Source organism: Mytilus trossulus, chromosome 12 (assembly GCF_036588685.1).
Source record: "Mytilus trossulus isolate FHL-02 chromosome 12, PNRI_Mtr1.1.1.hap1, whole genome shotgun sequence".
NCBI classification, from domain to species: domain Eukaryota; kingdom Metazoa; phylum Mollusca; class Bivalvia; order Mytilida; family Mytilidae; genus Mytilus; species Mytilus trossulus.
The window spans coordinates 26,156,935-26,184,765 of NC_086384.1; the positions used below are offsets into that span (position 1 = coordinate 26,156,935).

The 27,831-nt window shown below is 31.2% G+C and overlaps 1 protein-coding gene across 25 annotated transcripts in view; it reads left to right on the forward strand.

The window, feature by feature from the left end:
- Positions 1–27,831, forward strand: part of LOC134693643 (activated Cdc42 kinase-like) — a 140,946-nt gene that overhangs the window by 47,379 nt on the left and 65,736 nt on the right. For 12 of the 25 annotated variants that reach the window (XM_063554497.1, XM_063554499.1, XM_063554500.1 and 9 more), the window contains exon 1: positions 23,067–23,325. The exons of 1 other annotated variant lie outside the window; for it this stretch is intronic. The gene's annotated coding sequence lies outside the window, so the exon portion shown is untranslated. Of the gene's footprint in view, positions 1–2,713; positions 2,729–23,065; positions 23,326–25,741; positions 25,794–27,831 lie in introns of those variants that run through there. 12 more of the 25 variants (XM_063554484.1, XM_063554486.1, XM_063554487.1 and 9 more) reach the window with 5 other exon arrangements.

Consider the following 27,831-nt stretch of genomic DNA (forward strand, 5'->3'; position numbering starts at 1 on the left):
AATCTAATAATTTGGTTAACTTCCCTTCAGTGTTACAGGAATTCAATTGAGATTTCCTACCTATTGAAACATAAATTATTTTAATACTACCCTGCAAAATGATGATCCCAAATATTCTTGACACAGTGTAATTGATGATTTTACAATGTATAGTGAAAAATAAAATTGGGAAATAGTAAGATGCATTATGTTTTCTGGTCTGTGTGCCTTTTCTGAGTAAAGTTAATTAATAATGAAATTGTAGTTACTTGAACTTGAATCTACAGGGCAAAATATTAAAATTTCTGGAACAATAAGTTAAGGTGACATCCTTAAAAAATATTTTAAAAAGCATTACTGCTGGAAAAGTGCTGCCAATATTCATATATTTTTTCCTACTTCTGGTTTTCATTTCATGATAATTATATTTCATACAATACAATGTACATGTTCTCTTAGAGACCTGTGATGACAACTTACATGGTTTTACTCATTATTGAAGGCTGTATGGTGTTAAATTCTGTGTCACTTGGTCTCTTGTAGAGGATTGTCTCTGGAAATCATCACCACATTATTTTTATTAGATTTTTTTGTGCAGAATAAGATCTTGTATGCAAACTTAAGTCCTCAGACAGATAGAGTGCATGCCAGCCATTAAGTGAAACAGGTCTATAAGCTTGTCAATGTCCCCCAGCATTGATGAAAACAAATGCATATATTGTTTTGGCCTTATGCACAACACAAGTCTTTTACTAGAAATAACAAATTTCTACTTTGAAGTGCAGAAGTGTATCAGATTAACTATTTAACAGATCTATTAAGAGGTTAAACCTTTGAACATGACTTACATGAGGTATGGTTATTGAATCGAACTTCCTTCCTATACTAAGTGTTTATAAAAGCTGCAGGGAGCTGATGGAAAAATTAAAAGTATCACTTTAATTATACATAATGAGCAATCCAAACAAATAGTTCTGCAAGTCTGAGCAAGAGCTCAAAAGTTTTCAAAGAAAAATCATCTCAGATAATGCATTTCATTAGCTTAGTATAATCATTATTTCCCCACAAAGGGCAACACTCAAATTTTCATTGCATAATGTATTGGTTTAATAGGTAAACATGTTTCGCCAGTAAGCCTGGTATCTTCAGGACCTGAAGACAAGATGGCTGCCATGGCTAAAAATAGAACATAGGGGTAAAACGTAGATTATGGCTTATAACTCTGAAACCAAAAAATTTAGAGTAAATCAGACATTTGGGAAACAGCTGCAGGTTGTATTGTTTATCAAGTCAAGTTCTATCTGCACTGAAATTTTCAGATGAATCAGACAACTGGTTAATGGGTTGCTGCCCCTGAATTGGTAATTTTAAAGAAATTTTGCCGTTTTTGGTTATTATCTTGAATATTATTATAGATAAACTCTGAGAGGCAATAATGTTCTGCAAAGTAAGATCTACAAATAAGTTAACATGAGCAAAATGGTCAATTGACCCCTTAAGGAGTTGCTGCCCTTTATAGTCAATTTTAACAATTTTCATAAATTTTGTAAATTTTGGAAAATACTGGGCAAAGTGCATATAAATAGATATATTGTTAACAGCAAGAGTGTTCAGTAAAGTAATATCTACAAATACATCACTATAACCAAAACACAATTTTGTCATGAATCCATCTGTGCCCTTTGTTTAATATGCACATAGACCAAGGTGAGAGACACAGGCTCTTTGGAGCCTCTAGTTTATGTTAAGGATTTTCCTGTTTGAAATTCCTTCACATGGGTCAATAGTATTCTTTGCACATCTGTAAAATATACTGTAGATTTAATATTTTTTTGCATTTTAACCAAATGTTCTGTAAAATATACTGTAGATTTAATATTTTTTTTGCATTTTAACCAAATGTTACAGATATTTGAAAATATGAATATGTTATTTCTGAGGTCTTTGAAATTTGATGACATGGATCAGGTATCACAAAGTGATACTTGGGATATTAAATAATCTTGGAGAAGCTTTAACTTCTAAAGTATTTATTTCAAATTGCACAACTTAAACCAAGGACAAATCTTTTTGAATAAAAATCTGTGTCTTATACGCTTTTGCGCATGCTCAGTTTAAGTACTGTTCCTGAAATTGAAATCTGTTTGTTTCACTGCTTGCGCAATTGTACTGTGATTTCCCGGGCATCGTCTAGTTATAAATAAAAGCTGACCTTTTCCAGGTTTATTTACATTCTCAAAGTGTAACTAGGAAATAAATCCTATAATAAGATGTTTTTTTGTTTTGGTTTGTAATTAACAAATTATGATTTATGGATTTTATCATGTTTTCTATTTCCTGTGTTTTAGTGATTTTTTTTATTGGAAAGTGACAACATTGGTGATCTTGAGTATAATTTGACAGAATTATTAATAAGCCGTGAATATCTAACAGGAAGTTTGGGGTTATAACAAGTTTATTGATAGAAAACAAATGACCATTTATCTTTTGTGTAATTGATTGTAGTGTTAGGAAATGATTGTCATTTTCATTGTAACTATAATCATGTTAATACAAATGAATGTACATGTTTGGGTTAATATGTATTTTGATTGAGTTAAGCCATATATATTGATATTTCATAGTGTGTCTTTCTATGTTGTAATGTTACACTATTGTTTCAGATAAGGGTGAAGGTTGGCGCCTATTAAAACACTTAAACCGGCTGCATTTGTTGCACCTGTCCTAGTCAGGAACCTGATGTTCAGTGGTAAATATTAGTTGTTGATGTGGTTCATAAGTGTTTCTTGTTTCTCTGTTCAGCAGATTTTTGTCCTGGTTGAATGATTTTACACTAGTTATTTTTTGGGCCCTATAGCTTGTTGTTCCATGTGAGTCAAAGCTTCGTTCTTTAAGTCCTTACCTCGAGTAATAATGTTTTACTTTTACATATTGTGAATTGGATGGAGAGTTGTCTTATTGGCACTCATACCACATATTCTTATATCTATGCCTTTTTCGCAGTCATTCAGTTCTTGATTTACATTTATGGGACTGTGAGTAGCCAAGGTCATGAAACAACCCCTAGTAATAGTAATGACTATATATATATGGAATTGGTGAAATTCTAGGATATGGGTTACATGACTCTGATTTTATTTTTCAGAAAATACCGAATGACAGCCCCTCTCACTTATGTTTCCCAAAATAAAGATGAAGCCATAAGTTTGAGACAAAATCTTTTTGTTAAAATTGTTCTGAATTGAACCATTCCGTTACATCTGCATCCAACCTTTTATATTGATTTTGAATGGGTAATTCCTGTTTTCAATCCTTTGTTATGTTTGTTTTCTTTTGTGAAATGTAATAACACAAAGATTTATATTTATATCATTATTACAAAATCTATCATTTATAATTCATATTATAGATCATAAAAGTACATATATGTCAAGGTTAAAGATTTCAATATTGGATTTGGAATATGATATCTTTGACAGCTATCTTTTTCCCAGATGGGATATAATAGATATAATAATAGAATGTACACCTCCTTCATAGAACTGACAAGTGCCTTTTGAGCTTACATCTGACATTCACAGTAAAATGGTGTTATATTGACAGTAATACATATTTTTAAAATGTTTAACTACATTACTTATTTGAATTGTATCATCCAAATGTAACTTATTGACGAATGTTGGTCCCTGCTAACTCTCTGCAGGTGTCCTTTATAAATTATAAGTTGGTCTATCATTCATTATGTCCATTTTGTATATTACCCCGTAAGTTAAATGTATTTAACAAAAAATTATTTTCATAGAAATCAAATAAAGTTGAGAATGGAAATTGGGAGTGTTCTTAAGAGACAACAACCCAACCATAGAGCAGACAATAGCCAAAGGCCACCAATGGGTCTTCAATGCAGCTAGAAACTCCCACACCCAGAGGAGTCCTTTAGCTGGCCACTAAACTTATATATATACTAGTTTAGTGATAACGGACATGATCACATCATACTAAACTCCTAATTATACAAAAGCTTTTTCAAAAATGATAGATGTGGTAAACTTTTTTTCATAAAACATAATTTTGCATTGTTTGCACTGGTTTTTTATAGTCCGGGAAATGCAAAAAAAATTTATGCACCTTCATTGCTTATATAAATTATTTGACAATGTTAGTTATTTTGCTTTCAAAATTTGAAATAAGATATGAGTTTTCATTTATGCGAAAAACGAACTGTCACAATTTTCACAATAACAAAACATTGCAAAAATTTCCTAATTGGCAGTAAATATAAATAAGAAGATGTGATACCAGTAAAGCCTCCTGTGCAACTATCATCATCAGACTCAGATAATTTTTCAATAAATCATTACTATATCACACCAGGAAGTTAATTAGATTCTTGAAAATGTTCTCAACCAAAATTTTTTTCTCTCAACAAATTCATTAAATGTCCCCTCTGAATCACTGAAGCACCTGTGTGCTTATAATTATGGAAGTTTTTAACCACATTAACTGGCTATACAGCCCTGGCATGGTAGGTTATGTGCTTATTAAAGTTTAATTTGATACTCATACATAGAAATCAACCCCCAACTGTGTACAGTGACACCTCCTAAACCTGGAGCTTTATATTTAAGTTGCCAATGATACATTATAGCAGCAGCATAGAAAATTAAAGAAACCATAAGATAAGCTAATTGCATCTACAGAAATAAATTATATAGCTCTCAATGTGGTGGCTTCAGTTCATCAATAGACATAGACTGTCAATACTTACAGAAAATATTATTGCTAGGCTAATGTATTCCAGTGTGAAGCAAAATAATTTGACATTTATTGTATTGGTCAGGCTGTCAGACTGAAGTGACCAGATATGTAAATAGTCATTGGTTGTTCAGAAGTGATGGTTAGAATGAAATGACCATATATAAATAGTCATTGATTGTGGTGTCCAGAACCTGAAAAGAACAGAAAGTTATTGATCATTAAAATCCTTCTCCTTTCTCATAGATGTGAAGAAGGTGGACATCTTTATTACTGATATACATTGTGACACTTTTTTTAAAGAGATAATTAGACTCAGAGAATTTTTTATGGTTTCCTTCATTTATTTAAATGTTTGGTATGTATTCATCTTCTATTTTTCATTGGTTGTGCTGTTAATTAGCTGGAGTTTCAGAAATTTCAATAAGAAAATATTCTGTCAGAGTTTTGATATTGTTTTTCCATGGTGGTCCTTAAAGAAAAGATGCTAGTCCTGGCTATTATTTCTGTTGCAAAATATCAATTGACTTCTTTCGACAACACATAATGAATCTTGAGATAACATTTCATGCTAATATTATTGAAAAGAACACATGTAAACAGCTATTTTGAAATCGTATATTGAACTCATGCAGTTGAAAAAACTTTGTAAATATATTGCTTTTTTGAATCCAGTTTAATTTCAGCTGATTGATATAACCCAATCTATTTTGAAGATTAGTGATCGATCTTTTGAAGTAATTAAAATATAGAATTTCACTGTTTTTTTGCATCAAGAACTGGGTCACAGTGTGCAGCAACACAGCAGCATGTCAAATTGATTTTCTAAATTTGTGGCTTTAGGTCTTTTTACTGGAATATTCCAAATCGTGGGTTTTTTGTTGTTTAGTTTTAGGAAAATCCACTTTCCAGTATGAAGATCGACAATGATTTCTTAAATTTGATTATTGCTTTAAAATTTATAAATCAATAGACTGGGAGTATATAATGGCCATTTCCTCTCTGTAGAAGTGAAATATAATTATGAGGAATATGTTGAACACATTACAGTTGAAACATGATTTTTGTTAATGAGTGATGTGAATAACACATGTTGTAATATTGATTTTACTATAAAGATCAGGATGAGAGTTTGGTAGAGGTCAGATCAGGGTTGGATATAGCTCAGAAGAACCATAGAGCCTACTATTTTATCAGTTCTTAAAGACATTCAACCATGGAAGTCTTATATTAACCTAGCTGCACAGCTATAGTTCTTTTGGTCCTTTGTATATATTTTTTGTTTATGCTCTGACCCCGTTCACACTAGCATCTTATTTAATTGATCGAAATTGAATGGATCTAAATAAAACCAGTTAGCGTTCACATTATCTTTAATCATAAAGATCTCTTTTGGTCTAATCTGAACCACTGTGTTCACACTACAATTAAAAACGCAATAGATCTAACCTGTTTACCCGTAAAACTGTAAACATTGTGTATAAATAGAACTGATTTATCAAATTCATGTGTTGATACACTGATATATATACACATATAAAACAAAAATTGGAGAAAGTTTTTCTCTTGAATCACAAGTTAAAATTTTGATACAGGTGTTATGGCAGTTTTCTTATATTTTGAAAAAAATTACTGGAGCAACAAAGGTACAACACAACGCTGGAAATACTGCGGTTCCTGTAAAGAAAATAAATCAATATAAGAAAAGAAAACACAGATTTCGCAAATCTTTGCTACAACGAAGACGATCTGTTTTCACTTTATTTCAAAGGTATGTTAACAGAGAAATAAGGGTTAAACAACGAACCTCTGAGATAGTTTTGCCTCTATACATGCGCATATGTTATTTTCGATTTAATCGTACTAGTTAAACTGATCTCTGAGTTCACAACCAAAGAAATATCGGTTTACTTTAGATCGATTCAAACTAAACAAACTCTATTGGTGTTTTAGTTTAGACTGATTGAAGATCAATCCAAAGCGTTCTCATTAGCCCTTAAACCGATCTAAAGTGAACCGGTCTTGTCTAGTTTAATCGATAAAAATGTCCTAGTGTGAACAGGGTCTCTGATGTACCTTATGGAATAATTTTAAATATTTGCATACAAAAATTAATAGATTTATGATCCACAAATATTAAAAGATTATTCCAAAGATCATATGAGCTATAGTTGTGCAGCTAGGTTGAATCAAGGATTTGTATTGTAAGAACCATCCTTGCTATAAAAATTCTTGGCAGAAGTGTTCCCAATTCATCAGTTATCAATGTTTAATAAGAATTTGACAAATTTGAAAAAAAGCAAGAGAAAAAACCTAAATTGAAGGGAATCAAAAATTTATTGTTTTCTCTTTAAAATTTGACATATCTGCTATAAATACGAAGAAACCAATAATAAAATTCTATAAATTCCTTCTCTCTTCATCATTTTTATTTGAATGCAGCTGTGGGAGCTTTGAGCATGTTGAGTATGTGATTGTGAGAGTTGATTATTGACAAAGTCAATTAACACTGGATTATCTTTCCTTGAGTGGGAAATATTCTTTGTTCCAATCAGTTGTAGCAATAAACTTTAGAGTGTCAACTTTACAGCACTCAATGATTCTCTAGTATTACTGCAGAACAATGTAATTTGATTATTATGAAGAGCTGTAGGTGTTCAGAGAAAAAGCTTTCATTTTTTTCCATCAATGAAGGTTACATGTCAATGTTTTGAAATTTGAATAGGGTTCTGTTCTTTTGATGATAAAATAATAAACAAGTTATCTACAAAAATTCAAAGATTGATTGTTTGATTATTGTCGTTTTACTGCACGTTCAACACTGTTAGCTTTATCCTGCCAGCCAGATTTCATTGTCAGTAATAGAGAAAGTCCAATTGACCAAAGGGAACTCAACTGACAAATGACAGGAAAACTGGTATTTAAGATCAAAGTTGAATGCAACATCAACACTGGGTTATAACTTATTATTACATTGGTTGCAATAAATTACATTGATTTCCCAGTTAAATAAAAACCGATAATTTCACATGTGAAATAAACGTGGTTATTTCACTCTCTGACGTCATACAACAATAGGTGTTGTCAAGACGTCGCGGATAACGTCAGATCAAAACAAATTGTGAATGCGTAAGAAAAACATATAGTTCCTTACATTTTCTACATTAATTTCATAAAAAAAGCCATTAGCCAAATGTAATAAAAAGTATAACTAATCGCCGTATTTGAATATAAAAAATAAGACAGCATGTAACCGAACGCCTCTATGGATTAAACTCCTTGCGCCCTTTGGGTCATGCGTTGTCTTATTTTTTATATTCAAATACGGCGATTAGTTATACTATAACTACCTCACTGTACAATATATTAGATGCACAACACAATCACCCATTCTACTGTTCTAATTTTTTCTCAAGAAGCCCATTACAATGACAGAACAAAAAGCATCTTCTTTCAAAGTTTATTGCCAAAATTTTGATATGGCTTCAAAAGCAACTCCTCTGAGATTAAGATATTCAATCATTGTTTCTAGCTAAATATAAACATGTTATTTTAGAAATTTGAGATCTTAATAGCAGTTTGACATGAGATTTGTATGACATAAAATTTGTAAATGATGATTTCCGTTAACTCTTTTATTGATGCTAATGTTCATTGTGAAGATGAGTAAGATTAAGCAGTTATCAAAGTTAGTTCTGAAATCAATCCTTTGTACTTTAAGTTTACGGAAAATAGAACAACTTCAACACAAGTCCATGCACTGTGATTCCTGCTAATATATATGTACAATTATTACTGTTAACACTTTGCTTGAAATATAAATGGATTTTGAATCTAGAATATTTAAAGTTTTGTTCAATCTCCATGTAAAGTTTCATATAAAAGAACTAGGGGATCTTTCAGCAAAATGACCATATGTTAATAAAATAAATGATAAATGTTGGGTATTCAATTCTTGGTGTATTGGGTCATAGTATTTGAATAATAAATCTACGTTTGAATAAGAAAAGTGCTTGTTGTATAGATGAATACTTTTGTGCTCTGCTATAGCTATATATATATTTTAATTATGGAAACAACAAATCATATTTTACAAAATATTTCACTTATTCTTTGGTTGATAACTATTAATTAATGACCTGGAAAAACTTTATTGAGAATTTCATTCTCAAATACTCATAAAATTTGAAATATGAACATTTCTAAATTTTAGTAGTAAATTATAATGATGTTGGGTCATAACATCCTGCATATTTTACATTTCTGAAGTTTTTGTGACATTTAAGTCCTTTTAATTATGTCATATACATTGAGATTGATGGAATTTATAAAGAAAAAAACATCTTTCTGCATCAAGTATTGGTATGATTACAATGTTTAAGTTATTTTGAGTATTTTTGAAACATGAAAGAGCATATAATATTTATCTGTTTCTTAATACAAAGTATTTTTGTTTTTTTACAAACCACCAATTTATATAACCCTTAAACGTTAGATTTCCTATTCAAAATACTACCATTTTGGACTTTAGTTGTTTAGCAAACAAGATAAAGCCTCGACAACCAATTAAGGATACCACAATTGAAAAATATTGTCAGTTGAAACTTATTAATCATGAGATGGTATAAAAATTGAGTCATTTCATTGAAGGTCAAAGTTCAAGGTCATATAAAAGCAGGGTTAGATTATGGAATGCTGAAAGAAAAACCTAAATAAATACAGTCAGCACAAAATCATGGCAAGCCAGTTAAAAGGCAAATTGTTTTGACTGTATTACTATGATCCCATGAAAGTTAATAATATTAGAAGTCAAGGTCAAACAGTCACTATAAACAATAATCTTTCATTCCAATATATGCCCTACTTTTCCTACAATTAGTTGATATTCTACACTACTTTTGTTTATACAAGTGACTGACTTTTTACAGACCACTTGTTTTTAACTTTATAATGTGTTTAAATAAGGACACAGGGTATATAAATTAGGAAGAGTTGAATCTGATCTTGTCATCTTGGAGATAAAATAGGTAATAAAACACCTATCTTTAAATTATCCTGTCTTCATTATGTAAATTATAATCTTTTTGTCATTGTTTACTATCTTACTACAAAAAGTTGTAAGTGTCTTCAAACAAATGGTTATAAGTAAACTATACATGGACAAGGGTAAGGTAAGGTTATTGTCTGGTCATTTGAGTAAAATTATCTCATTTATGAATAGGTCTTCATGGCCAAGTTATCTTTGTCATCCGTGGACATCACCCTTTACAACCTATCTGTTTGAGACTTTCTCCTGTCATCTTCAAAAAGATAATGTAGCTAATCTAGGTCTATATGCATCTTTAACTAACAAAATTTTGTCAAAATCGTCCATAAAAAGTCCATAAAGCAATACATGTACATCCAATTAAAAATACACAAATGATGAGTGTGGCCAAATTTATTTGTCACTGATATTTCATGGAACATTTTTGTTTAAAAAGGAAGATGACTGCAAAGAAGGTGAACTTAAGTGGCAAAATGAACTGATCTAACTGTTTTTATGATAGAGTTTGAATTGAAAGTATAACAGTCCGAGTCCTTTTTCTCCACTTCTTTAATATTATAGACAGACAATAACTGAATTGAAGGTATGAACAGAACCAAGGGATGATAAAACACCATTCAAAAAGTTAGACAAATAATGGTTCTCTCAGACTCTTTGAATACTTTAACAGAGTCTTTATTTTCATGTTTTTCTTGCTGGAAAAAATAGGTCTTCTGTTCTAAAAATTCCTTACTTATTTCAGGCAGTGACCCTGGGGAATACAATAAACAGAGACATAGATCAAAATTTGGTGAGGCATTGAGCATACCAATTCATGCATATGCTATATGAAATACTCCCACAAATTAGTTCAGGGGAGTTGCTGTCTAGTAATACAGAGAAGATAACATTATGTTATACCTTAGGTGACAAGGCTGTATTAAAAAATGCCTCCCATCACCCAATAAAATTTAAGCAAAATTTAATGGTTAATATTTAACAATAAACCTGAGTTCAAGGTGACAGGACCTTTTAAGTGATATGTCAGGTCCAAGGTAACATGTCAAACCACCCAAAGTTGATGTTGGGTTTAACCTTGTTGGAGCCACTCTGATATTGCTTGATATATATACATGATATATGTGTTATTGTAGCTTAGTTTTCATGAAGGTGGAGGTGTATTTTTTTTACTAAGATCTGAGTAATTTAGCATTATTGTTAAATGCATAATTTTGTTATTCCATCACTAAAACAAGATTAAATCCCCATCTTAAGCTTTGGATTTCAGGTATCATTCGGACAAAAGGTTAAATCATAACGGGTCTTTTCAGTACAAATGTGACAAGAAAGATTGAAATGACTAAAATAAATGAGAACATTTGAGGACACTGACAATTATGATCCCTTGACCATTCTATATATACATACCTATCAGCTACTTAGTGACTATTTAGCTTGAACTTACAACTGTATATACATATGTAGATCACCTAACATCACAGACATCTACATACTATTGTTCAGGTTTTTTGCATAGTACAAGTACAAGATTGAGTGTGATGGTACAGGAGGATTCCTACACCAGATGTTTATACAGTTTCTCAAATTATTCTGTGGCCGTTGACTTCCTTTTGATTCTTTGGGTTGATGGAAAAGGCATAGTCTGTTTTCAAATGATTGCATATTTTTTGGTGTTAGACATATTTCTGATTTCTTCCCTGAAGGTAAATATAATTAATATTGATTTCAATTTGATTCAGATTGTTGTTTTTTCTATCTCACTTTTTATTAGAGATTAAGAAAAAAATATTTAATCCTGAACATGACTGAAAATATTCTATAATGTTCAAAGCAAATCATTAAAATACAGAACAAAGCAAAAACACATAATGTAGTTAATTTAAATTTATATATTTTATTTTTTTAAGAAGATACAAAAGGTGACAATAGGGTCAGAAACTATATATATGTCTTGTGACCCTATGTTTTACCCATCTTTGATTCTAACATTCTATGCATTATTGAAAATGCAACCATATTCTCTCTCTAAAGATCTGATGGAGCAATTGAATGTCTTTCCATGTTAAAAAAAAACAACAGTAATGTTGAAAACATTGGCTCTCCTTATCCTAAGCAGAAACTATGTAAATTTGAGGGTGGTTTCACAGCCTAATTGTAGAATAAGGGAGATAGGTATTATGATAGTGATTGCCTATCAGAAACCTATTCGCTAGAGATCAAATGATGTGTATGAAAACAACTAAAGGTCACCAAATGGCCATTAACAATGAGGCAAACCCATACTGTATAGTTAGCTATAACTAGATTGTCTGGAATTATTGGACAGAAATAGTAAGAATGTTGATTTGAAGTACAATTAGAATGCATTCTTGTACTTGCATGTTGCAATGCAGTTATTACCAGAGATGGGAAGGAAGCATTGTCAGGATGGATGTTTTACATGAAATATCTGTATCATTAGATGAGAATGCATTGAACATCTGTTAAAGCAGCATAGCTGTAATATATAATTATGACTGCTATGACTGCTATCTCTTTATAAATAATATAATTAGGGTACCAGAATGCAGTTAAGATTGCAGAATAAATATATATTTATAGGGTAATTTATGACATATTACCTTAGTTATTTTTGCTTATATGCAATCCTAACTTTCGTTTACAAATGCATTGGAAATCTGCAAAGTTTGAAGTCAAGCAATACTTGAATAGAAAACTTACATTAAATAGATTTGCAAAATTGTAGCATAATTAATCATTTTATATAAACTAAATAATGTCACTGTGTCACAAATCTATCATACATGGAAATACCATTTTACATCAATATGTTAGAGATTTTAAAATTGTAAAGAAAAAGCAAGATGAATTTTACTAATTTCTAATTAAAAAAAAGCAAATACATGTATTATTGAAAAGAGAATGAAAACCTGAAATGTGTCAAATAGATCAAATTTAAAGCAGAAAAAAGTGGAAGGCCACCATTGGGTCTGCAACATGAAGGACTGATTTTTGAGGCTTGTAGAAAGGAGATGGGATATGAAAAAATTAGCTCAATGTTGGAGATTTTTAATAACATGTTATAGGAAAATGTTTGTAAATTTGTTGCACATGTAAAATTATCTCCCCTTGTGGAGAGGGTTAAAGATCAGGTCACACTTTTTGGCCAATATTATATTGATAATCATGAAGTGCTACCAATATGAATAAAAGGAAGTGTGGGTGTGTATGCATGTATCATTAACTTAGTTACACCCTTAAAAAAACAGATGCTTAGGTGAATATTGAGTTGATTAGATTATTATAAGATATTTGTCTTTTATATATTTCATTGTATATATGAATTGAAAATACATTGCACATGCAGAGGATATGATAGGTTTACTTATCATATCCAAAGTGAATTTTATCTGTGTGCATTGGTTTCACCAACTAATTAACACACTGCTTTTGAATAAAAAACATAAAAAGGGCACCTGCTTTACCAGTTATCTCCCTTGAGAATAATAAGTAGCAGAGATAATTGGCCATAGATTAAAAGATTTGTGTTGATAGTTCCTGTTTATTCATTTTAATTTTTTGTTGGATACTTTTTCATAATTGACTCAGATTTCAGAAAAGTAAAGACAGAAGTCAATTCTAACTTGTGATTAACTTGTGTCTTATCCCTTTTGCACATTTAAGCAAATAAAATATGTTTAAACTAAGTCAATTCTACTTTGTCTTTTATCCTCATTCTCATGTGGAACAAGAGAGATTTAGGAATAACGTTCATAATAAAGAAAATCAAGATGACGATGGTACATTCATAATCTAAGTTAACTTACAGGCATGTTTAACAGTTCAGTAATTTTATTTTTTGGTACTCAGATATAGTTGCCTCTTCTTAGCTATGGTGGGTATAGGGGGAATATAAAATTGAATGTGAAAGCTATACATTCACTATCATATTGTCAATGTTATACTACTGAAAGACTTCAGATGGTAATGTATACAATATGACCTAAGTCAGTGAGTAATTATGATAAGACATGCAAGATCTATAAAGAAGGTGTATAATATCTCATGTTAGGATTTAGAATGACCTCCCATGGGATGATGATACTGGGATGTGTATTGCCTTCTTAATCAAATTGTGTATTGAATGACTCTTGTGAAAATGAACACCTTATAATGTAACCATCTGTTTTAGAATCATTGTATAGTTTAGATGTTGAGTTAACGTGACTAACAGCTATAAAAACCTTTTTGACACATACAATAATGATATTGAATAAGCAGACTATACTGTGTAAGCTTCTTGTGTTCTGTGGTATAGACCCAAGTTCGTTTTAATTTGGTCTTTTAATTATCTGGAGTAAGGTGGTTTAGAATTCAGGGGTTATTTTTATTTAAAAAGCTTGACCTTATGATTTGAACATATTCTTGGCGACTTATGTTGGTTGCTGTCTCATTGATGTATGCTGACATTATATTTTTTGAATGCAAAAATTGCTGGCCCGAGAACACAGTTATTCCGTAGTGCATTTCTTTTAGACAATAAATTCAAATTAAAAAAATCGCAACTGCTCTTTCTCAAAAAGATTTTTACGGTGTAGACTGTACTACCAGTGAGACAAATAATATAAAAATTATAGAAACTTCTACCAGCTCTAACTCAAAATATTGACAATTCTGTGTTAAGAGGGCGTAAAATTCAGTTTGACAGCTTCAGACGTGATAAAATTTGACCTTTTAAAACTGGACCAATTCACTACTTAACATAAAGATTCAGCACCAAATTTTTTTTGACATGTAATTACATCCCCCTACTTAATATTTCATGCATTTAATATCAAGAAATGAATTGGGAAAGTGTATCAAATAAAACATGCAAGTTATACACTGTTTACACTAGGGACTATATTCGTAGACAACGAAAACCAAAGGACGATAACTGTGTCCTTGGACCTGCTACAGTAGCAGATGGTTTTGACTCTCGGATCTTGACTTAAAAGTTTTCCTTCTGAAAGGTTGGTGGTTTTCTCTGGAACCACTGGGTTCTCCCTTCCAATAAACACTGGCAACCACTATATGTAGCTGAAAGAAGGATTAAAGTGGTGTTAAACTTTAATAATCAACATGACTGGATACAGAAAAAGATTTGGTCTATTGGTCAGCATTAGAAAATCTTTGGTCCATATGACAAGGGAAGAAGTTATTCAGACAGGCACAGTTAGTTTCATTTCACCAGAGATAATGTTTCTCTCTTTTTATGGATTAATTATTTTTTGGGGCTTATCATAGTGTTTTTCTTTTTTATAGTGTAACTTATAATTCTTACCGTATTCATTTAAACTATGAATCTTATTAACATAATTTGTATTACATGTTATTGTGACCTGTATAATATTCAAATTAATTACACACAAATAATTAATACATGCTATCAAAGTGTCAAAATCAGTGTAATTCATCTAGTGTAAGCTGCAGGCAACATACACACACTGTGGTATGTTTTGTTTTTTGTTTTAAATCATTTTCTGAGTTTTTTTGGTATTTTTTCTGATACTGCATTTTGGATTTATTATTAAGTGGGTATCAATTTTTGTGGATTGAGGGAAAAATTAGTGGATATTTAATTTCGTGGTTTCAGCAAAGTCTGCATTCAAGCCTTTAGAAAATTGTAATTTTTTTAACATTTAAATTCTTGGTTTCCTTGTTCTCACGAAATCCATGAAAATTAGTATCTAAAGAATATTAATGAATCAACCGCTCTCTCTATGATGTTAAGTAAGTATCATGTAGATATTGGGTAGCTGTCAATAAAACAGCAATCAAATATTACAAATTCATCATAAATTAATATTTTAAAGTAAGAAACAAATTTGTTTGGTAACTTTAAAGATATAACAGTACCGGTAGTCTGCCCTTGGAATCATGTTGTCAGAATATCATCATTTTGTTCCATATATAGTTGATGAAATTGGGTAAAAAACAGTATCAGGGAAGCAACTAATTTCAGGAGTATAAAATAAGCCTAATACTTTGTCAAATTGAACTTAAACGAGCTTAATGTGAAAGTGTAAAGTATGAATGTATTGACTGATTTTTTTTCTGCAACTTTAAGTTAGTTGTAAAGAATGAGGATAAAATCGTGAATTATTTTTTAAGTAAAAAACAGTTAAGGCAACCACAACCTAATTAAAATTAGTTCTTAACACTTGCTTCTCATTTTAGGTCAGTTGTTTATATGTCACACACGTTAACAGTAATAACAGCCATTTGATGTCCATTGTTTTGAGGTCTTTTTCATCAGCAATTATTATTATATGCATATTCTAAGAAGACCCATTATTGGCCTATGAAATTACTGTACATTATCCTATAATTCTAGAATATAAACTATTTTTATTCCCAACCCATTAAAGAGATTTCAAGATTTTACATAAATACCTTTTAATATGATATTTTGAAAATGTATTTTAAATAGTTTGACATAAGTCATATTACTTTAACCTTCTTTTGTTACACCTCTCTAAAAGGAAATGAATAATAACAAGATTTTGTCAGGAAAGATTAAAGATTTCACATTTGACTGACAAATGTTACACTATCTATAGGTCTGATTACTTATTAGATAACTCCATAATGATTTCTTTTGTGGAGGAAAATTTTATCAGATGCATTATAATGTAATGTTAAGTGAACCTTTGATCTTATGGAATTGCTTATTTTTAATTTTTTCATGGTCAATTTACATTGTATATTCTTTCATAATTCATAAACCTGTAAAAGGCACTGGATTTGTTTTAAAATTCAGGAACTTTTCAGTAGACTCATTATAGATGAAATTTCACTAGAAAGACTTTTTAGCTCACCCGGCCCGAAGGGCCAAGTGAGCTTATGCCATCACTTGGCGTCCGTCGTCTGTCGTCTGTCGTCGTCGTAGACTATTTCAAGAATCTTCTCCTCTGAAACTGCTGGGCCAAATACTTCCAAACTTCAACTGAATGTTCCTTAGGGTATCTAGTTTATAAATTGTATCCGAGGTTTTGATTTATCAACAAACATGGTCGCCATTGCTAAAAATAGAACATAGGGGTCAAATGCAGTTTTTGGCTAATAACTCAAAAACCAAAGCATTTAGAGCAAATCTGACATGGGGTAATATCGTTTATCAGGTCAAGATCTATCTGCCCTGAAATTTTGCTGTTTTTGGTTATTATCTTGAATATTATTATAGATTGAGATAAACTGTAAACAGCAATAATGTTCAGCAAAGTAAGATTTACAAATAAGTCAACATGACTGAAATGGTCAGTTGACCCCTTTAGGAGTTATTGCCCTTTATAGTCAATTTTTAACCATTTTTCGTAAATCTTAGTTATCTTTTACAAAAATCTTCTCCTCTGAAACTAATTAGCCAAATACTTCCAAACTTTAACTGAATGTTCCTTAGGGTATCTAGTTTATAAATTGTATCCGAAGTTTTGATCTATCAACAAACATGGTCGCCATTACTTAAAATAGAACCTAGGGGTCAAATGCAGTTTTTGGCTTATAACTCAAAAACCAAAGCATTTAGAGCAAATCTGACATGGGGTAATATTGTTAATCAGGTCAAGATCTATCTTCCCTGAAATTTTCAGATGAATCAGACAACCTGTTGTTGGGTTGCTGCCCCTGAATTGATAATTTTAAGGAAATTTTGCTGTTTTTGGATATTATCTTGAATATTATTATAGATAGAGATAAACTGTAAATAGCAATAATGTTCAGCAAAGTAAGATTTACAAATAAGTCAACATGACCGAAATGGTCAGTTGACCCCTTTAGGAGTTATTGCCCTTTATAGTCAATTTTTAACCATTTTTCGTAAATCTTAGTAATCTTTTACAAAAATCTTCTCCTCTGAAACTACTGGGCCAAATACTTCCAAACTTTAACTGAATGTTCCTTAGGGTATCTAGTTTATAAATTTTATCCGAAGCTTTGATCTATCAACAAACATGGTCGCCATTGCTAAAAATAGAACCTAGGGGTCAAATGCAGTTTTTGGCTTATAACTAAAAAACCAAAGCATTTAGAGCAAATCTGACATGGGTTATTATTGTTTATCAGGTCAAGATTTATCTGCCCTGAAATTTTCAGATGAATCGGACAACCTGTTGTTGGGTTACTGCCCCTGAATTGATAATCTTAAGGAAATTTTGCTGTTTTTGGTTATTATCTTGAATATTATTATAGATAGAGATAAACTGTAAAGTGAGCAATAATGTTCAGCAAAGTAAGATCTACAAATAAGTCTATCTGACCAAAGTTGTCAATTGACCCCTGAAGGAGTTATTGCCCTTTAAAGACTTTTTTCACAATTTGTTCATCATGTTGACTTACTTTAAAAAATCTTCTCCTTTGAAACTACTGTATCAATTTCAGCCAAACTTAGGCTAAATGAGTTTCATAGTATCTAGTATAAATTTTATATTTTATTTCCTTGTATGTCAAGAAACATAGCTTCTATGGCTAAAATAGAACATAGGAGAAAATGATTTTTTTTTTGCTTTTGAAGAAAATATGTTGATCCAAAAACATTTAAATAAATTGAAAAACCAAAATAATCATTGATGAGAGATTTAACCAAAAGAATTAAGGTGAGCGATTCAGGCTCTTGAGAGCCTCTTGTTACTAATTTTTGTCTGTGAAGAAAATGGAGTTAATAGAGAGATTCTGTAGTAGACAAAATTATCACCAGGACAAGATCACTTTTGAAAAAATCTGCATGCCCACATTATATTTATTAAAATAGATTTTTTGTCTATAGGAGTTATTGCCCTTGAATGACAAATTTTACTTATTGTTGCTTGTTTGACAGAAACTGTCAAAAAATTTTCTTTGTGCAATTAATTTTTTTTTATGAAAAGTAGCCAGGTGACAACATGCAGGCGCCTTAGAGCCTTTAAGTTCTCAAAAGTATTTTTATTTTGCCATGATCAATATTTGTGATCAACATTTTCACCTTGGGACTTTCTAGCATGTAATACAATCAGTAATTGAAAAACAAGACCAGCTTCATTACCTTAAAAGCATTAAATGAATTATAAGAACTGTACTCGTCTAGACCTATTTAGTAGGGATGTTGGTGAATTAATTACATCTTAACATGGTATTAGGATAGATCTCTAACCAATTATCAGTTAACCAAAAGAGCAGTGAACTTGATTTTTCTGTGTCAGTATTATATAGTTATGATGACCTTAGTTAAGGTCAAGTTTGTCTTTGATAAGTCAACTAGAACACACAAATAATAAGTTTTGTTACACAAAGTCAACTTTGATGAATTTGTAGAGGACTTGCTATAAATTGTCAGAATACCTACGTCCATACCAAGGTGTTTTATTGGACTCAGCTGCAGATAAAACAGTTTTTTACTATGATTTATTAAATATTATGTACTGTAACTTATTATTCCTGTCATCACAATGGTTTACAATGGTAGTAAATATTTACGTGTTGAGAGGTTCTTTTTTTAACTTCTCATTGTTCGAAATGTCTTCCCCTTCCTTATTAGGTTTGAATTGAAATTTAATTAATGAAAATGTAGCTTCCTCATTCCTCATTCATAGAAAAATTATGCTTGATATTTTACAATGAGACAAACTATTTCTTGAGTGACGATTTCCTTCTGTGACAATAATGAGGAAAGACTGATTAAGATGAATCTTTTTGAAAATAAAGTTCTTGTTGCTCAGTTGTCAGTTTATTTTCTACTTATAATTTTATAAATCTGAATCATGTTCTTTTTTGGTATCTTCATGTATTACACTACATCATCTGCATTGAGAATGGGTCCTTGGATGGATCATGATACCCTTTATTTAATGAATCAGTAAAGACATGATGAAGACATAAAAAGCTGATAGAACACTGTATACTTCTCTTCCAGATAAAACACTTAGAACTCCATATTTGGGGATTATTGAGAACTATAAGATTTAATGATAATCCTTCACAATAAGACAATTAAATATTCAAATGGCTGCTATTTTAGTATTCCTAATGTTAGTAATTTAACTGTGAAGAGATGAGAAATGTGTATCATAAGAATTTTATTGAGATAAACGATGTTTTGTGACCTCTTTATAAGGAACAGATCAGTTAATTCAGTGTTTCAGTTATCTAAATATCCATGCATTATATTTAATTTTAGATTTCATTAATTTAATTCAAAATTTTCCAATCCTTAGAGGAAATGATGATAATTGGATATTAATCCAATAAATGTCTAAAATCAGATGAATAAATATGAGAACAGATGGTCCTGTTCATTTCTAGCTTCTAATCAATATCCATACAACAAAGGAGAAAACTGGATTAATTGTGCATGGGATAAACATTGCAGTTGAAGGATGCATTTCCTTCTCAATAATCTAAACATTAACTTGTCATGTTTTATTGACTTGGAATAATCTGAGTTCAGATGCTGTTATGATTAAATAGGGACATATAATATGAGTAGGAAACTAGTTATATTTTATAGACTCAATATTTCTATGTCATTCAACTTTATATGCTTTTTCATTGACAGAATAATTAATAATGCTAGGCATCAATAGCTGATAATGCCTCAAAAAACTTTTGATATATTTGAATTTAAGAGAATAATTTGCATTTGAAATGGAGCAATTGAAGAATTTATTTGTATTTCATACAAAAATGTTTTTTTTAAATGGAAATAATGGAACCCAGGAAGATAAGAAACGACAGAATTGAAACTTCTGTGAGACAGGGATGTGGCTAGATGTACTTTTGTACGAGCCGTACACTAACCATGGAAGTAATATTCAAATATTACTTCTATACACTAACTTAAACAAAAGCTATTGAAAAACCTTGAAAACAGGTTTATTGTTTTTCAGTTTGGCTGAGACATTTGTTGTAGATATTTTGTGATTATTTGTTTTAATTTAGATTTGTATGAACTTTAAAAAAGTTAACTTAGATTAAGGCTAATCTGGTGTTCAGTAGTTGATGTGGTACTTAGTATTTTTTTTGTTTTTTATGCCCCACCTACGATAGTAGAGGGGCATTATGTTTTCTGGTCTGTGCCTCCGTTTGTCCATTCGTCCGTTTGTTTGTCCTGCTTCAGGTTAAAGTTTTTGGTCGAGGTAGTTTTTGATGAAGTTGAAGTCCAATCAATTTGAAACTTAGTACACATGTTCCCTATGATATGATCTTTCTAATTTTAATGTCAAATTAAAGTATTGACCCCAATTTCATGGTCCACTGAACAAAGAAAAAGATGGTGTGAAGCTCAGGTTAAAGTTTTTGGTCAAGGTAGTTTTTGATGAAGTTGAAGTCCAATCAACTTGAAACTTAGTACACATGTTCCCTATGATATGATCTTTCTAATTTTAATGCCAAATTAAAGTATTGACCCCAATTTCACGGTCCAGTGAACATGTAAAATGATAGTGTGAGTGGGGCATCCGTGTACTATGGACACATTCTTGTTTTTATATAGATTAGTCAGTTGGTCTTTACGTTTGAATGGTTTTTCACAAGCAATTTTTTTGGGCCCTATATAGCTTGCTGTTCCGTGTAAGCCAAGGCTCTGAAAACCATACCTTGACCTATAATGGTTTACTTTTATAAATTGTGACTTGGATGGAGAATTGTCTCATTGGCACTGACATCCCACATCATCCTATATCTAAGGAAATTTGATTTATTAAATTATAGTTTATACACAATACAATGTATCTGTTATCAATGATTTCAGCAGGCAGGTATCTAGTCTATTCTTAGGCAATTACATAACATCTATTTTTAGCTTAGTAGGAATAGTGCCCTAGAGGGGGGTTAGAGTATTGTTGATGAATTGAGAGGAAGCATCGTTGTATTTGATGCATTACAATCAGTTGTCCCACCCACCAGCCCCAACTACACCTGTGCATTAACTGGGTATTTAGCTTACGTGATAGGTATGATATGGATGTATTAAAATATGTAAAATTTTAAAGGTGTTACTCTAAGTTACAGTCAGACCAATATTGTGTAATTCTGACTGCAAGTTCTTGGTATTTCTGTTTAAGAATATTCATACAGTTGTTTAGTTTGTTATATTTTCATTCAAGCTAAACTGTTTTCATGCTATGCATTCCTGCGAAGTTTATATATATCATCTATAAAATGGAAGTTATAGAAAGAGTGATTTGAAATTGCTATATGACATGTTATATTTTCTACATATATCTTGTTTGTTAGTTTAAAAATATTAATAATTGTTCATCTCTTGTTTAGGGGCTACTCATGATCATATGGAATGGATATGTGTCTTTTCTTTTTAATTCCAGGGGAATCATACTCCCCCAATTCAATAATACATCAGATAGGTTAATTCCTGTCTAGGAACAAATTGTATTTTAAGTAGTAATTTTTCTACGCTGGGATCGCCCAGGAGCAATTAGGTTCATTGCTGTCGAGGAATGTAGGTTCATTCCTGGGGATCGCCCCAGGAAACACATAGGCTCATTCCTGGGGATCGCCCCAGGAAACACATAGGTTCATTCCTGGGGATCGCCCCAGGAAACACATAGGCTCATTTCTGGGGATTGCCCCAGGAAACACATAGGTTCATTCCTGGGGATCGCCCCAGGAACATTTTTTACTAATCGCTTATTTTTATTTTTCTCATATTTTGATAGTTTTGAATTTATTTTCTCATATTTTGAATAGTTTGAAATGTTTATTTCTTTCTCTTAAGTGAATGAGTAGCCCCCAGAAAAATGGGAAGTTATTTTGAAAGATTAAAAAAGGAAACAAATTAGTATTTAGAGCTCAATTAGAGCAGGAAGAACTAGAAATAGTAACAAATTGTAAGCCCTTCAACTGAAGCCTGTAATAACAGAATTATAGATTAATAAATAGATAAACATTTATATCTTAGACAGATTACATACAATTTTTTTTTAGTAAATTAATGAATAAATTTATCTTCATAATGCTATTATCTGTATGATGAATCTATTTTTGAAATAAGATAATTGATAAAAAAAAATTGAGGACTATTTTTTTTATGATATTATGATATTGATGATTAATCTAAAGGTTCCCTTCTTTTTACCCCCCAAACAGTATTTACATGTTAATCATCATACTCTAAATGTTTTATAAAAGATTAATGTTATTTTTGCACCCTGTAGATCAATTATTTATTCATCCCCCTTCTAGAACCTCTCCATTAGCAATTAGTGTCTTGTGAATGAATGATACATCCTGAGTCCCCTGTTGTGAGCCTCTATCTAGTTGATAAGTTGTAGAGAGTTATCAAGTTACCAAGTTTTTGGATGCTGTAGCATCATATATTGAATTTATACACAACGTTTTTATATATATTTTCAGAATTAATTGCCTGTGGAATATAAGAGAAGTTTTGTGAGATAAAGAAATTGTTTATACTGTGGATTTATGTGCTATTTATCTATATGTTGATTCTGGGAATTATTTGAATTAAGAAAGAAGGATTTATTCACTGGTGCCTTACATTTTATTTTGATATCTAAGTGAGTATCCATTATTTCTTATTATATGAAGTACTTATGTTAGTTAAGTATTTAAAATTTTGTCAAAGTAACTAATAACTATCAGTTAAACTGGAGACAGAATTTGGCATTAATAAAACACATAAACACATACATGATACATGACATAATAACTATTTAAAAATGCAAAACAATGGAAAAAGTTGACTTGTTGCAACAGCAATTCTAGCCTTATAAAAATCGAGGAAAACTGAAAAATAGCATGTAGATTGACTCACAAGTCTTGTAGTTTTTGCTAGTATCAACTTGTTTATATAAAATTCATGAAGTCTGTCTTCATATGATTTATTCAAAGAACAAAAAACAATCCATCAGAGGATTTAGTCTAATGAAACTGAAAGGAAATAAAATCTCTCACTTCGGAAAAAGAATCCCAATTTTTATGCCACCCACCACAGTAGAGGTGGAATTATAAATATTATCTTTTTCTGTCTATAGGTCCGAAGATTGGTTACCGTTCTCTTTTAGTTTGCTTCAACCAAATGTGTTGAAACTTATACACAGCGCTTTTCAGCACAAAACTCAGAAAAAGTTGGAATTTGAAGGCGTCACTTTATCGTTTTCAAGTTATGCTTCTTTATAGAGTTATATACAAGTGGATGCATCATCCATGTCTTAATTTTCTTATATGAATTATGTCATAAGTTTGTTTTCCTGGTTTATGTTTTATCAAAAACACTCAATTATTGCAATTATTTCAATCATCATCCTTTCAATGGTCTCTGGTGGATTATGTCATTGGCCATCATACCACATCTTCTTAGGAAGGTTTATTTTAAAAGACAAATATTGTTTTCTTCAAATAATGATAAGCCAGGTCTTAAAATGTCTATGCAGCTATTTAACATAAATTTTTCTTGCACTTTAAACTGACCATAAATGTCAAACAGTGTTAGTTTGGTTATTTTGGATTATAATCTATTCATCTCAGCTGCTACAGAATCAAAATAATTACCTATGTACATAAAATCTCTGACCCCTGTTGTTTCAAAATTTTATAATCATGTCCATATAATGACTAATGTTCATTACATGTCTGACCCCAGCTGATGAAGAAGTCAGTGTTATCATGTCAGAATAATGACACCAGTACATAAAACCTCTGACCCCAGCTGTGTCAGAATTTTGTAATCATATCCAAATAATGACCCATGAACATTAAACCCTTTGACCCCAGATGCTGAGTTAGGATACTTTGGTACCATGTGTTTAAATCCATAATCCTGATAATGTCCAACTAATGAAAAAATCAAATCCATTTTCTGTTAAGTAATCTATTAAACACTGGACCATATGTTCTTCATTGGAAAAGAGGCCCAAATGGGGTTAACAAGTGCATGCCCTCAAACACAAGGACATTTATTTCAGGTTTTCATGATTGAAGTTTAATTCATAAAAAAAGTAAACATAGAAGTGTCACATTCAAATGAATTCAGTGAAACTTAATATTTTGTCTGTCTTGTATCCATTTGTTACTGTAAATAAAATAAATATCTTTGGAACTTCAATGTAGTTTTATCAGTTTGGAACAGTTAGCTTTAAACTTTCTTTTTCTTAAAAATTGTTTCATATGAAATTAGATGCCATGTCTAAATATCAGCAGAGGAATGTAACAGAATTTAAACAATTAACTTGAGTATTTGTTATAATTCTTTTTTATGGTATTTTTGGTAAATGTACCATGAAGGCTTCACCACCTGAAATTAGATACCTTTAGATTAAGAACATGAATTTCCCTGTATGAAAAAATAAATAAATTTTAATAGAAAAAAAAATACTGAAAAAGACAATGACAAGTTTGATGTACATGAACAGCAGAAACAGGCTCATGTCTACCACCTCGTAACATGTTAATTATTATGTTCAGTATAGTCATAAAAAATCTGGATGCTTGTAAAGAAGAATTTTTTAACAGGCCTGCTATCAACAATGTAAGGTAATTAGTGGTTAATGATGCTAAAGATATATATTATATTTACATTAGACCAACATAATCATCACCATTCTAGTCTGAAAGATATGGCCATGTGGTTTACAATGGGGAGGAAATATACAGGGAAAACGTGTCTTGGTTTTAAGTAGAAGTTCTGCAAGTTCTTTGATTTAATATAACACAATTTTTAAATTACTTGTGAAGAAATTGACCTGTAAAATGACTTTGAATACATGTTCAGCAATTTTTCACAGAACCTATATCTGATTTTTCTACAACAAAAAGAAATATAATGTATAATGCCAACTTGAATTAGTAATTGGTTTGTTTCTAGAGAAAGGTTTTTGTTGAAGATTAGAAGAAATATATTCTTTTTCAACTATTTTGTTGAGTAAATGGCAGAATATCAGTTCCTGGTACATTGGAGCACACTTTTTTTTTAAGATTTTGGAAGTCAAATATAAAACAGTTGGGAACTTGGGAGAATTATAATGTGGTAAGTCACATGTGCATATTTATCTGCATTTTGTATGAGATCACCATAGATATTGAGAAATACTGGAAGACCGCAAGAATGTCACTGAAAAGATCAAAACATCCACAAAATAAAGGAATAAGAAATAAAACAGATGTCTGTTAAATCATAAATACAAAGACATATTTACATGTACCAAACTCCAAACGAATACAATCTTTCGAAAAACACACATTATACACATGTATCAGGCAGGTGCACTATGCATCAGTGTATACTTATCTGCATGCTGCACATGTCATAAGCTGTCATATCTGATAAACATCAACATCTTGGTTCTTGCATAAAAGTGATGTAAAACAGAACTCACTCAAGTTAATTAGTCTTGAAAAGATGCATGCAGCTATGTCTTATATTTCGTAATGATTGAAACAAGAAGAATTGTTTGAATTGTTTTACATTTATCTTATGAGGGCCTTTTTATGGTTTTGTGTGTAGTATGGGTTTTGCTCATTGTTGAAGGCATTATGGTGACATACATTTCCTAACCTTTATATGTCATTGGTCTCAGGTGGAGAGTTGTCTCACTTGCAATCATACCACATCTTCTAACTTTTATATATCATATACTGTTGATTCATTTATTTTTCATGGATTGAGGAAAACAAGTATTTTTATGGATATTTGAATTCATGATTTTGCCGCAGTCTGCACACTACCTTTTAAAAATTTATAATTTCGTTGAACTTATGAATGGTGTTTCACCAGTACCCAAGAAATCCATGAAATATGGTATCCAATAAATATTGAATTCACAGTACTATCTGTATTCATGTATTTGCTTATCTAAAGACTTTTGTTTCTCTTGAAACCTGCTATGTGCCTTCCTATAATAATTAATTGCAGTCGAAAATAGCCTGATGCATGTTTGAATAATTTGTCTGCACAACTAATCAGTGTTATTTGAATGCTGTTTTGTTACCATTCACACCCAGATAAATAAAACACTGATATGAACCAGACAAAATTGGTGTTAATGATTTATTTAGCTTTATTTAATTGTCCATAATCAGCTAGCATAATTACAGCAATTAATTGTACCTTTGATAAACTATGACAATTCCATGGAAAGCTCATTTGTAGTACAATATTGTATTGATGTCTTATCAGTTTTATGAATAACTCACAAAAACTGCTTAACTTACTTGTTTTGCTTTAAATCTGATTCAGTAAATTAATTCTGTAGTCCTGTAGTCCTGTTGAGTCCTTCATGATAGTTTTTTTGCTGTTCCAACTTGTGTCCTGTGGTGCTTTGTGGTAGTTTGCCTTGTAGGACTAACTTTTGTCCTTGATAGTCCTAGCTGTCACGAAATAGAAGTGGTAGATTACCTTTATAAGCTTACTTTTCCTATTGTTCTTCATGGTCCTTTGCCTTTCTTGCCTTGCTGGACAAACTTTTGTCCTGTTGTCCTTCATGGTAGTTTGACTTGGTGAACAAAATTTTGTCCTGTAATCCTTCGTGGTAGGTTGCTTTGCTGGACAAACTTTTGTCCTGTAGTCCTGCGTGGTAGTTTGACTTGCTGAACTAAGTTTTGTTCTGTAGTCCTTCATGGTTGCTTTGCTGGACAACTTTTGTCCTGTAGTCCTGTGTGGTAGTTTGACTTGCTGAACTAAGTTTTGTCCTGTAGTCCTTCATGGTTGCTTTGCTGGACAACTTTTGTCCTGTAGTCCTGTGTGGTAGTTTGACTTGCTGAACTAAGTTTTGTTCTGTAGTCCTTCATGGTTGCTTTGCTGGACAAACTTTTGTCCTGTAGTCCTGCGTGGTAGTTTGACTTGCTGAACTAAGTTTTGTTCTGTAGTCCTTCATGGTTGCTTTGCTGGACAACTTTTGTCCTGTAGTCCTGTGTGGTAGTTTGACTTGCTGAACTAAGTTTTGTCCTGTAGTCCTTCATGGTTGCTTTGCTGGACAACTTTTGTCCTGTAGTCCTGTGTGGTAGTTTGACTTGCTGAACTAAGTTTTGTTCTGTAGTCCTTCATGGTTGCTTTGCTGGACAAACTT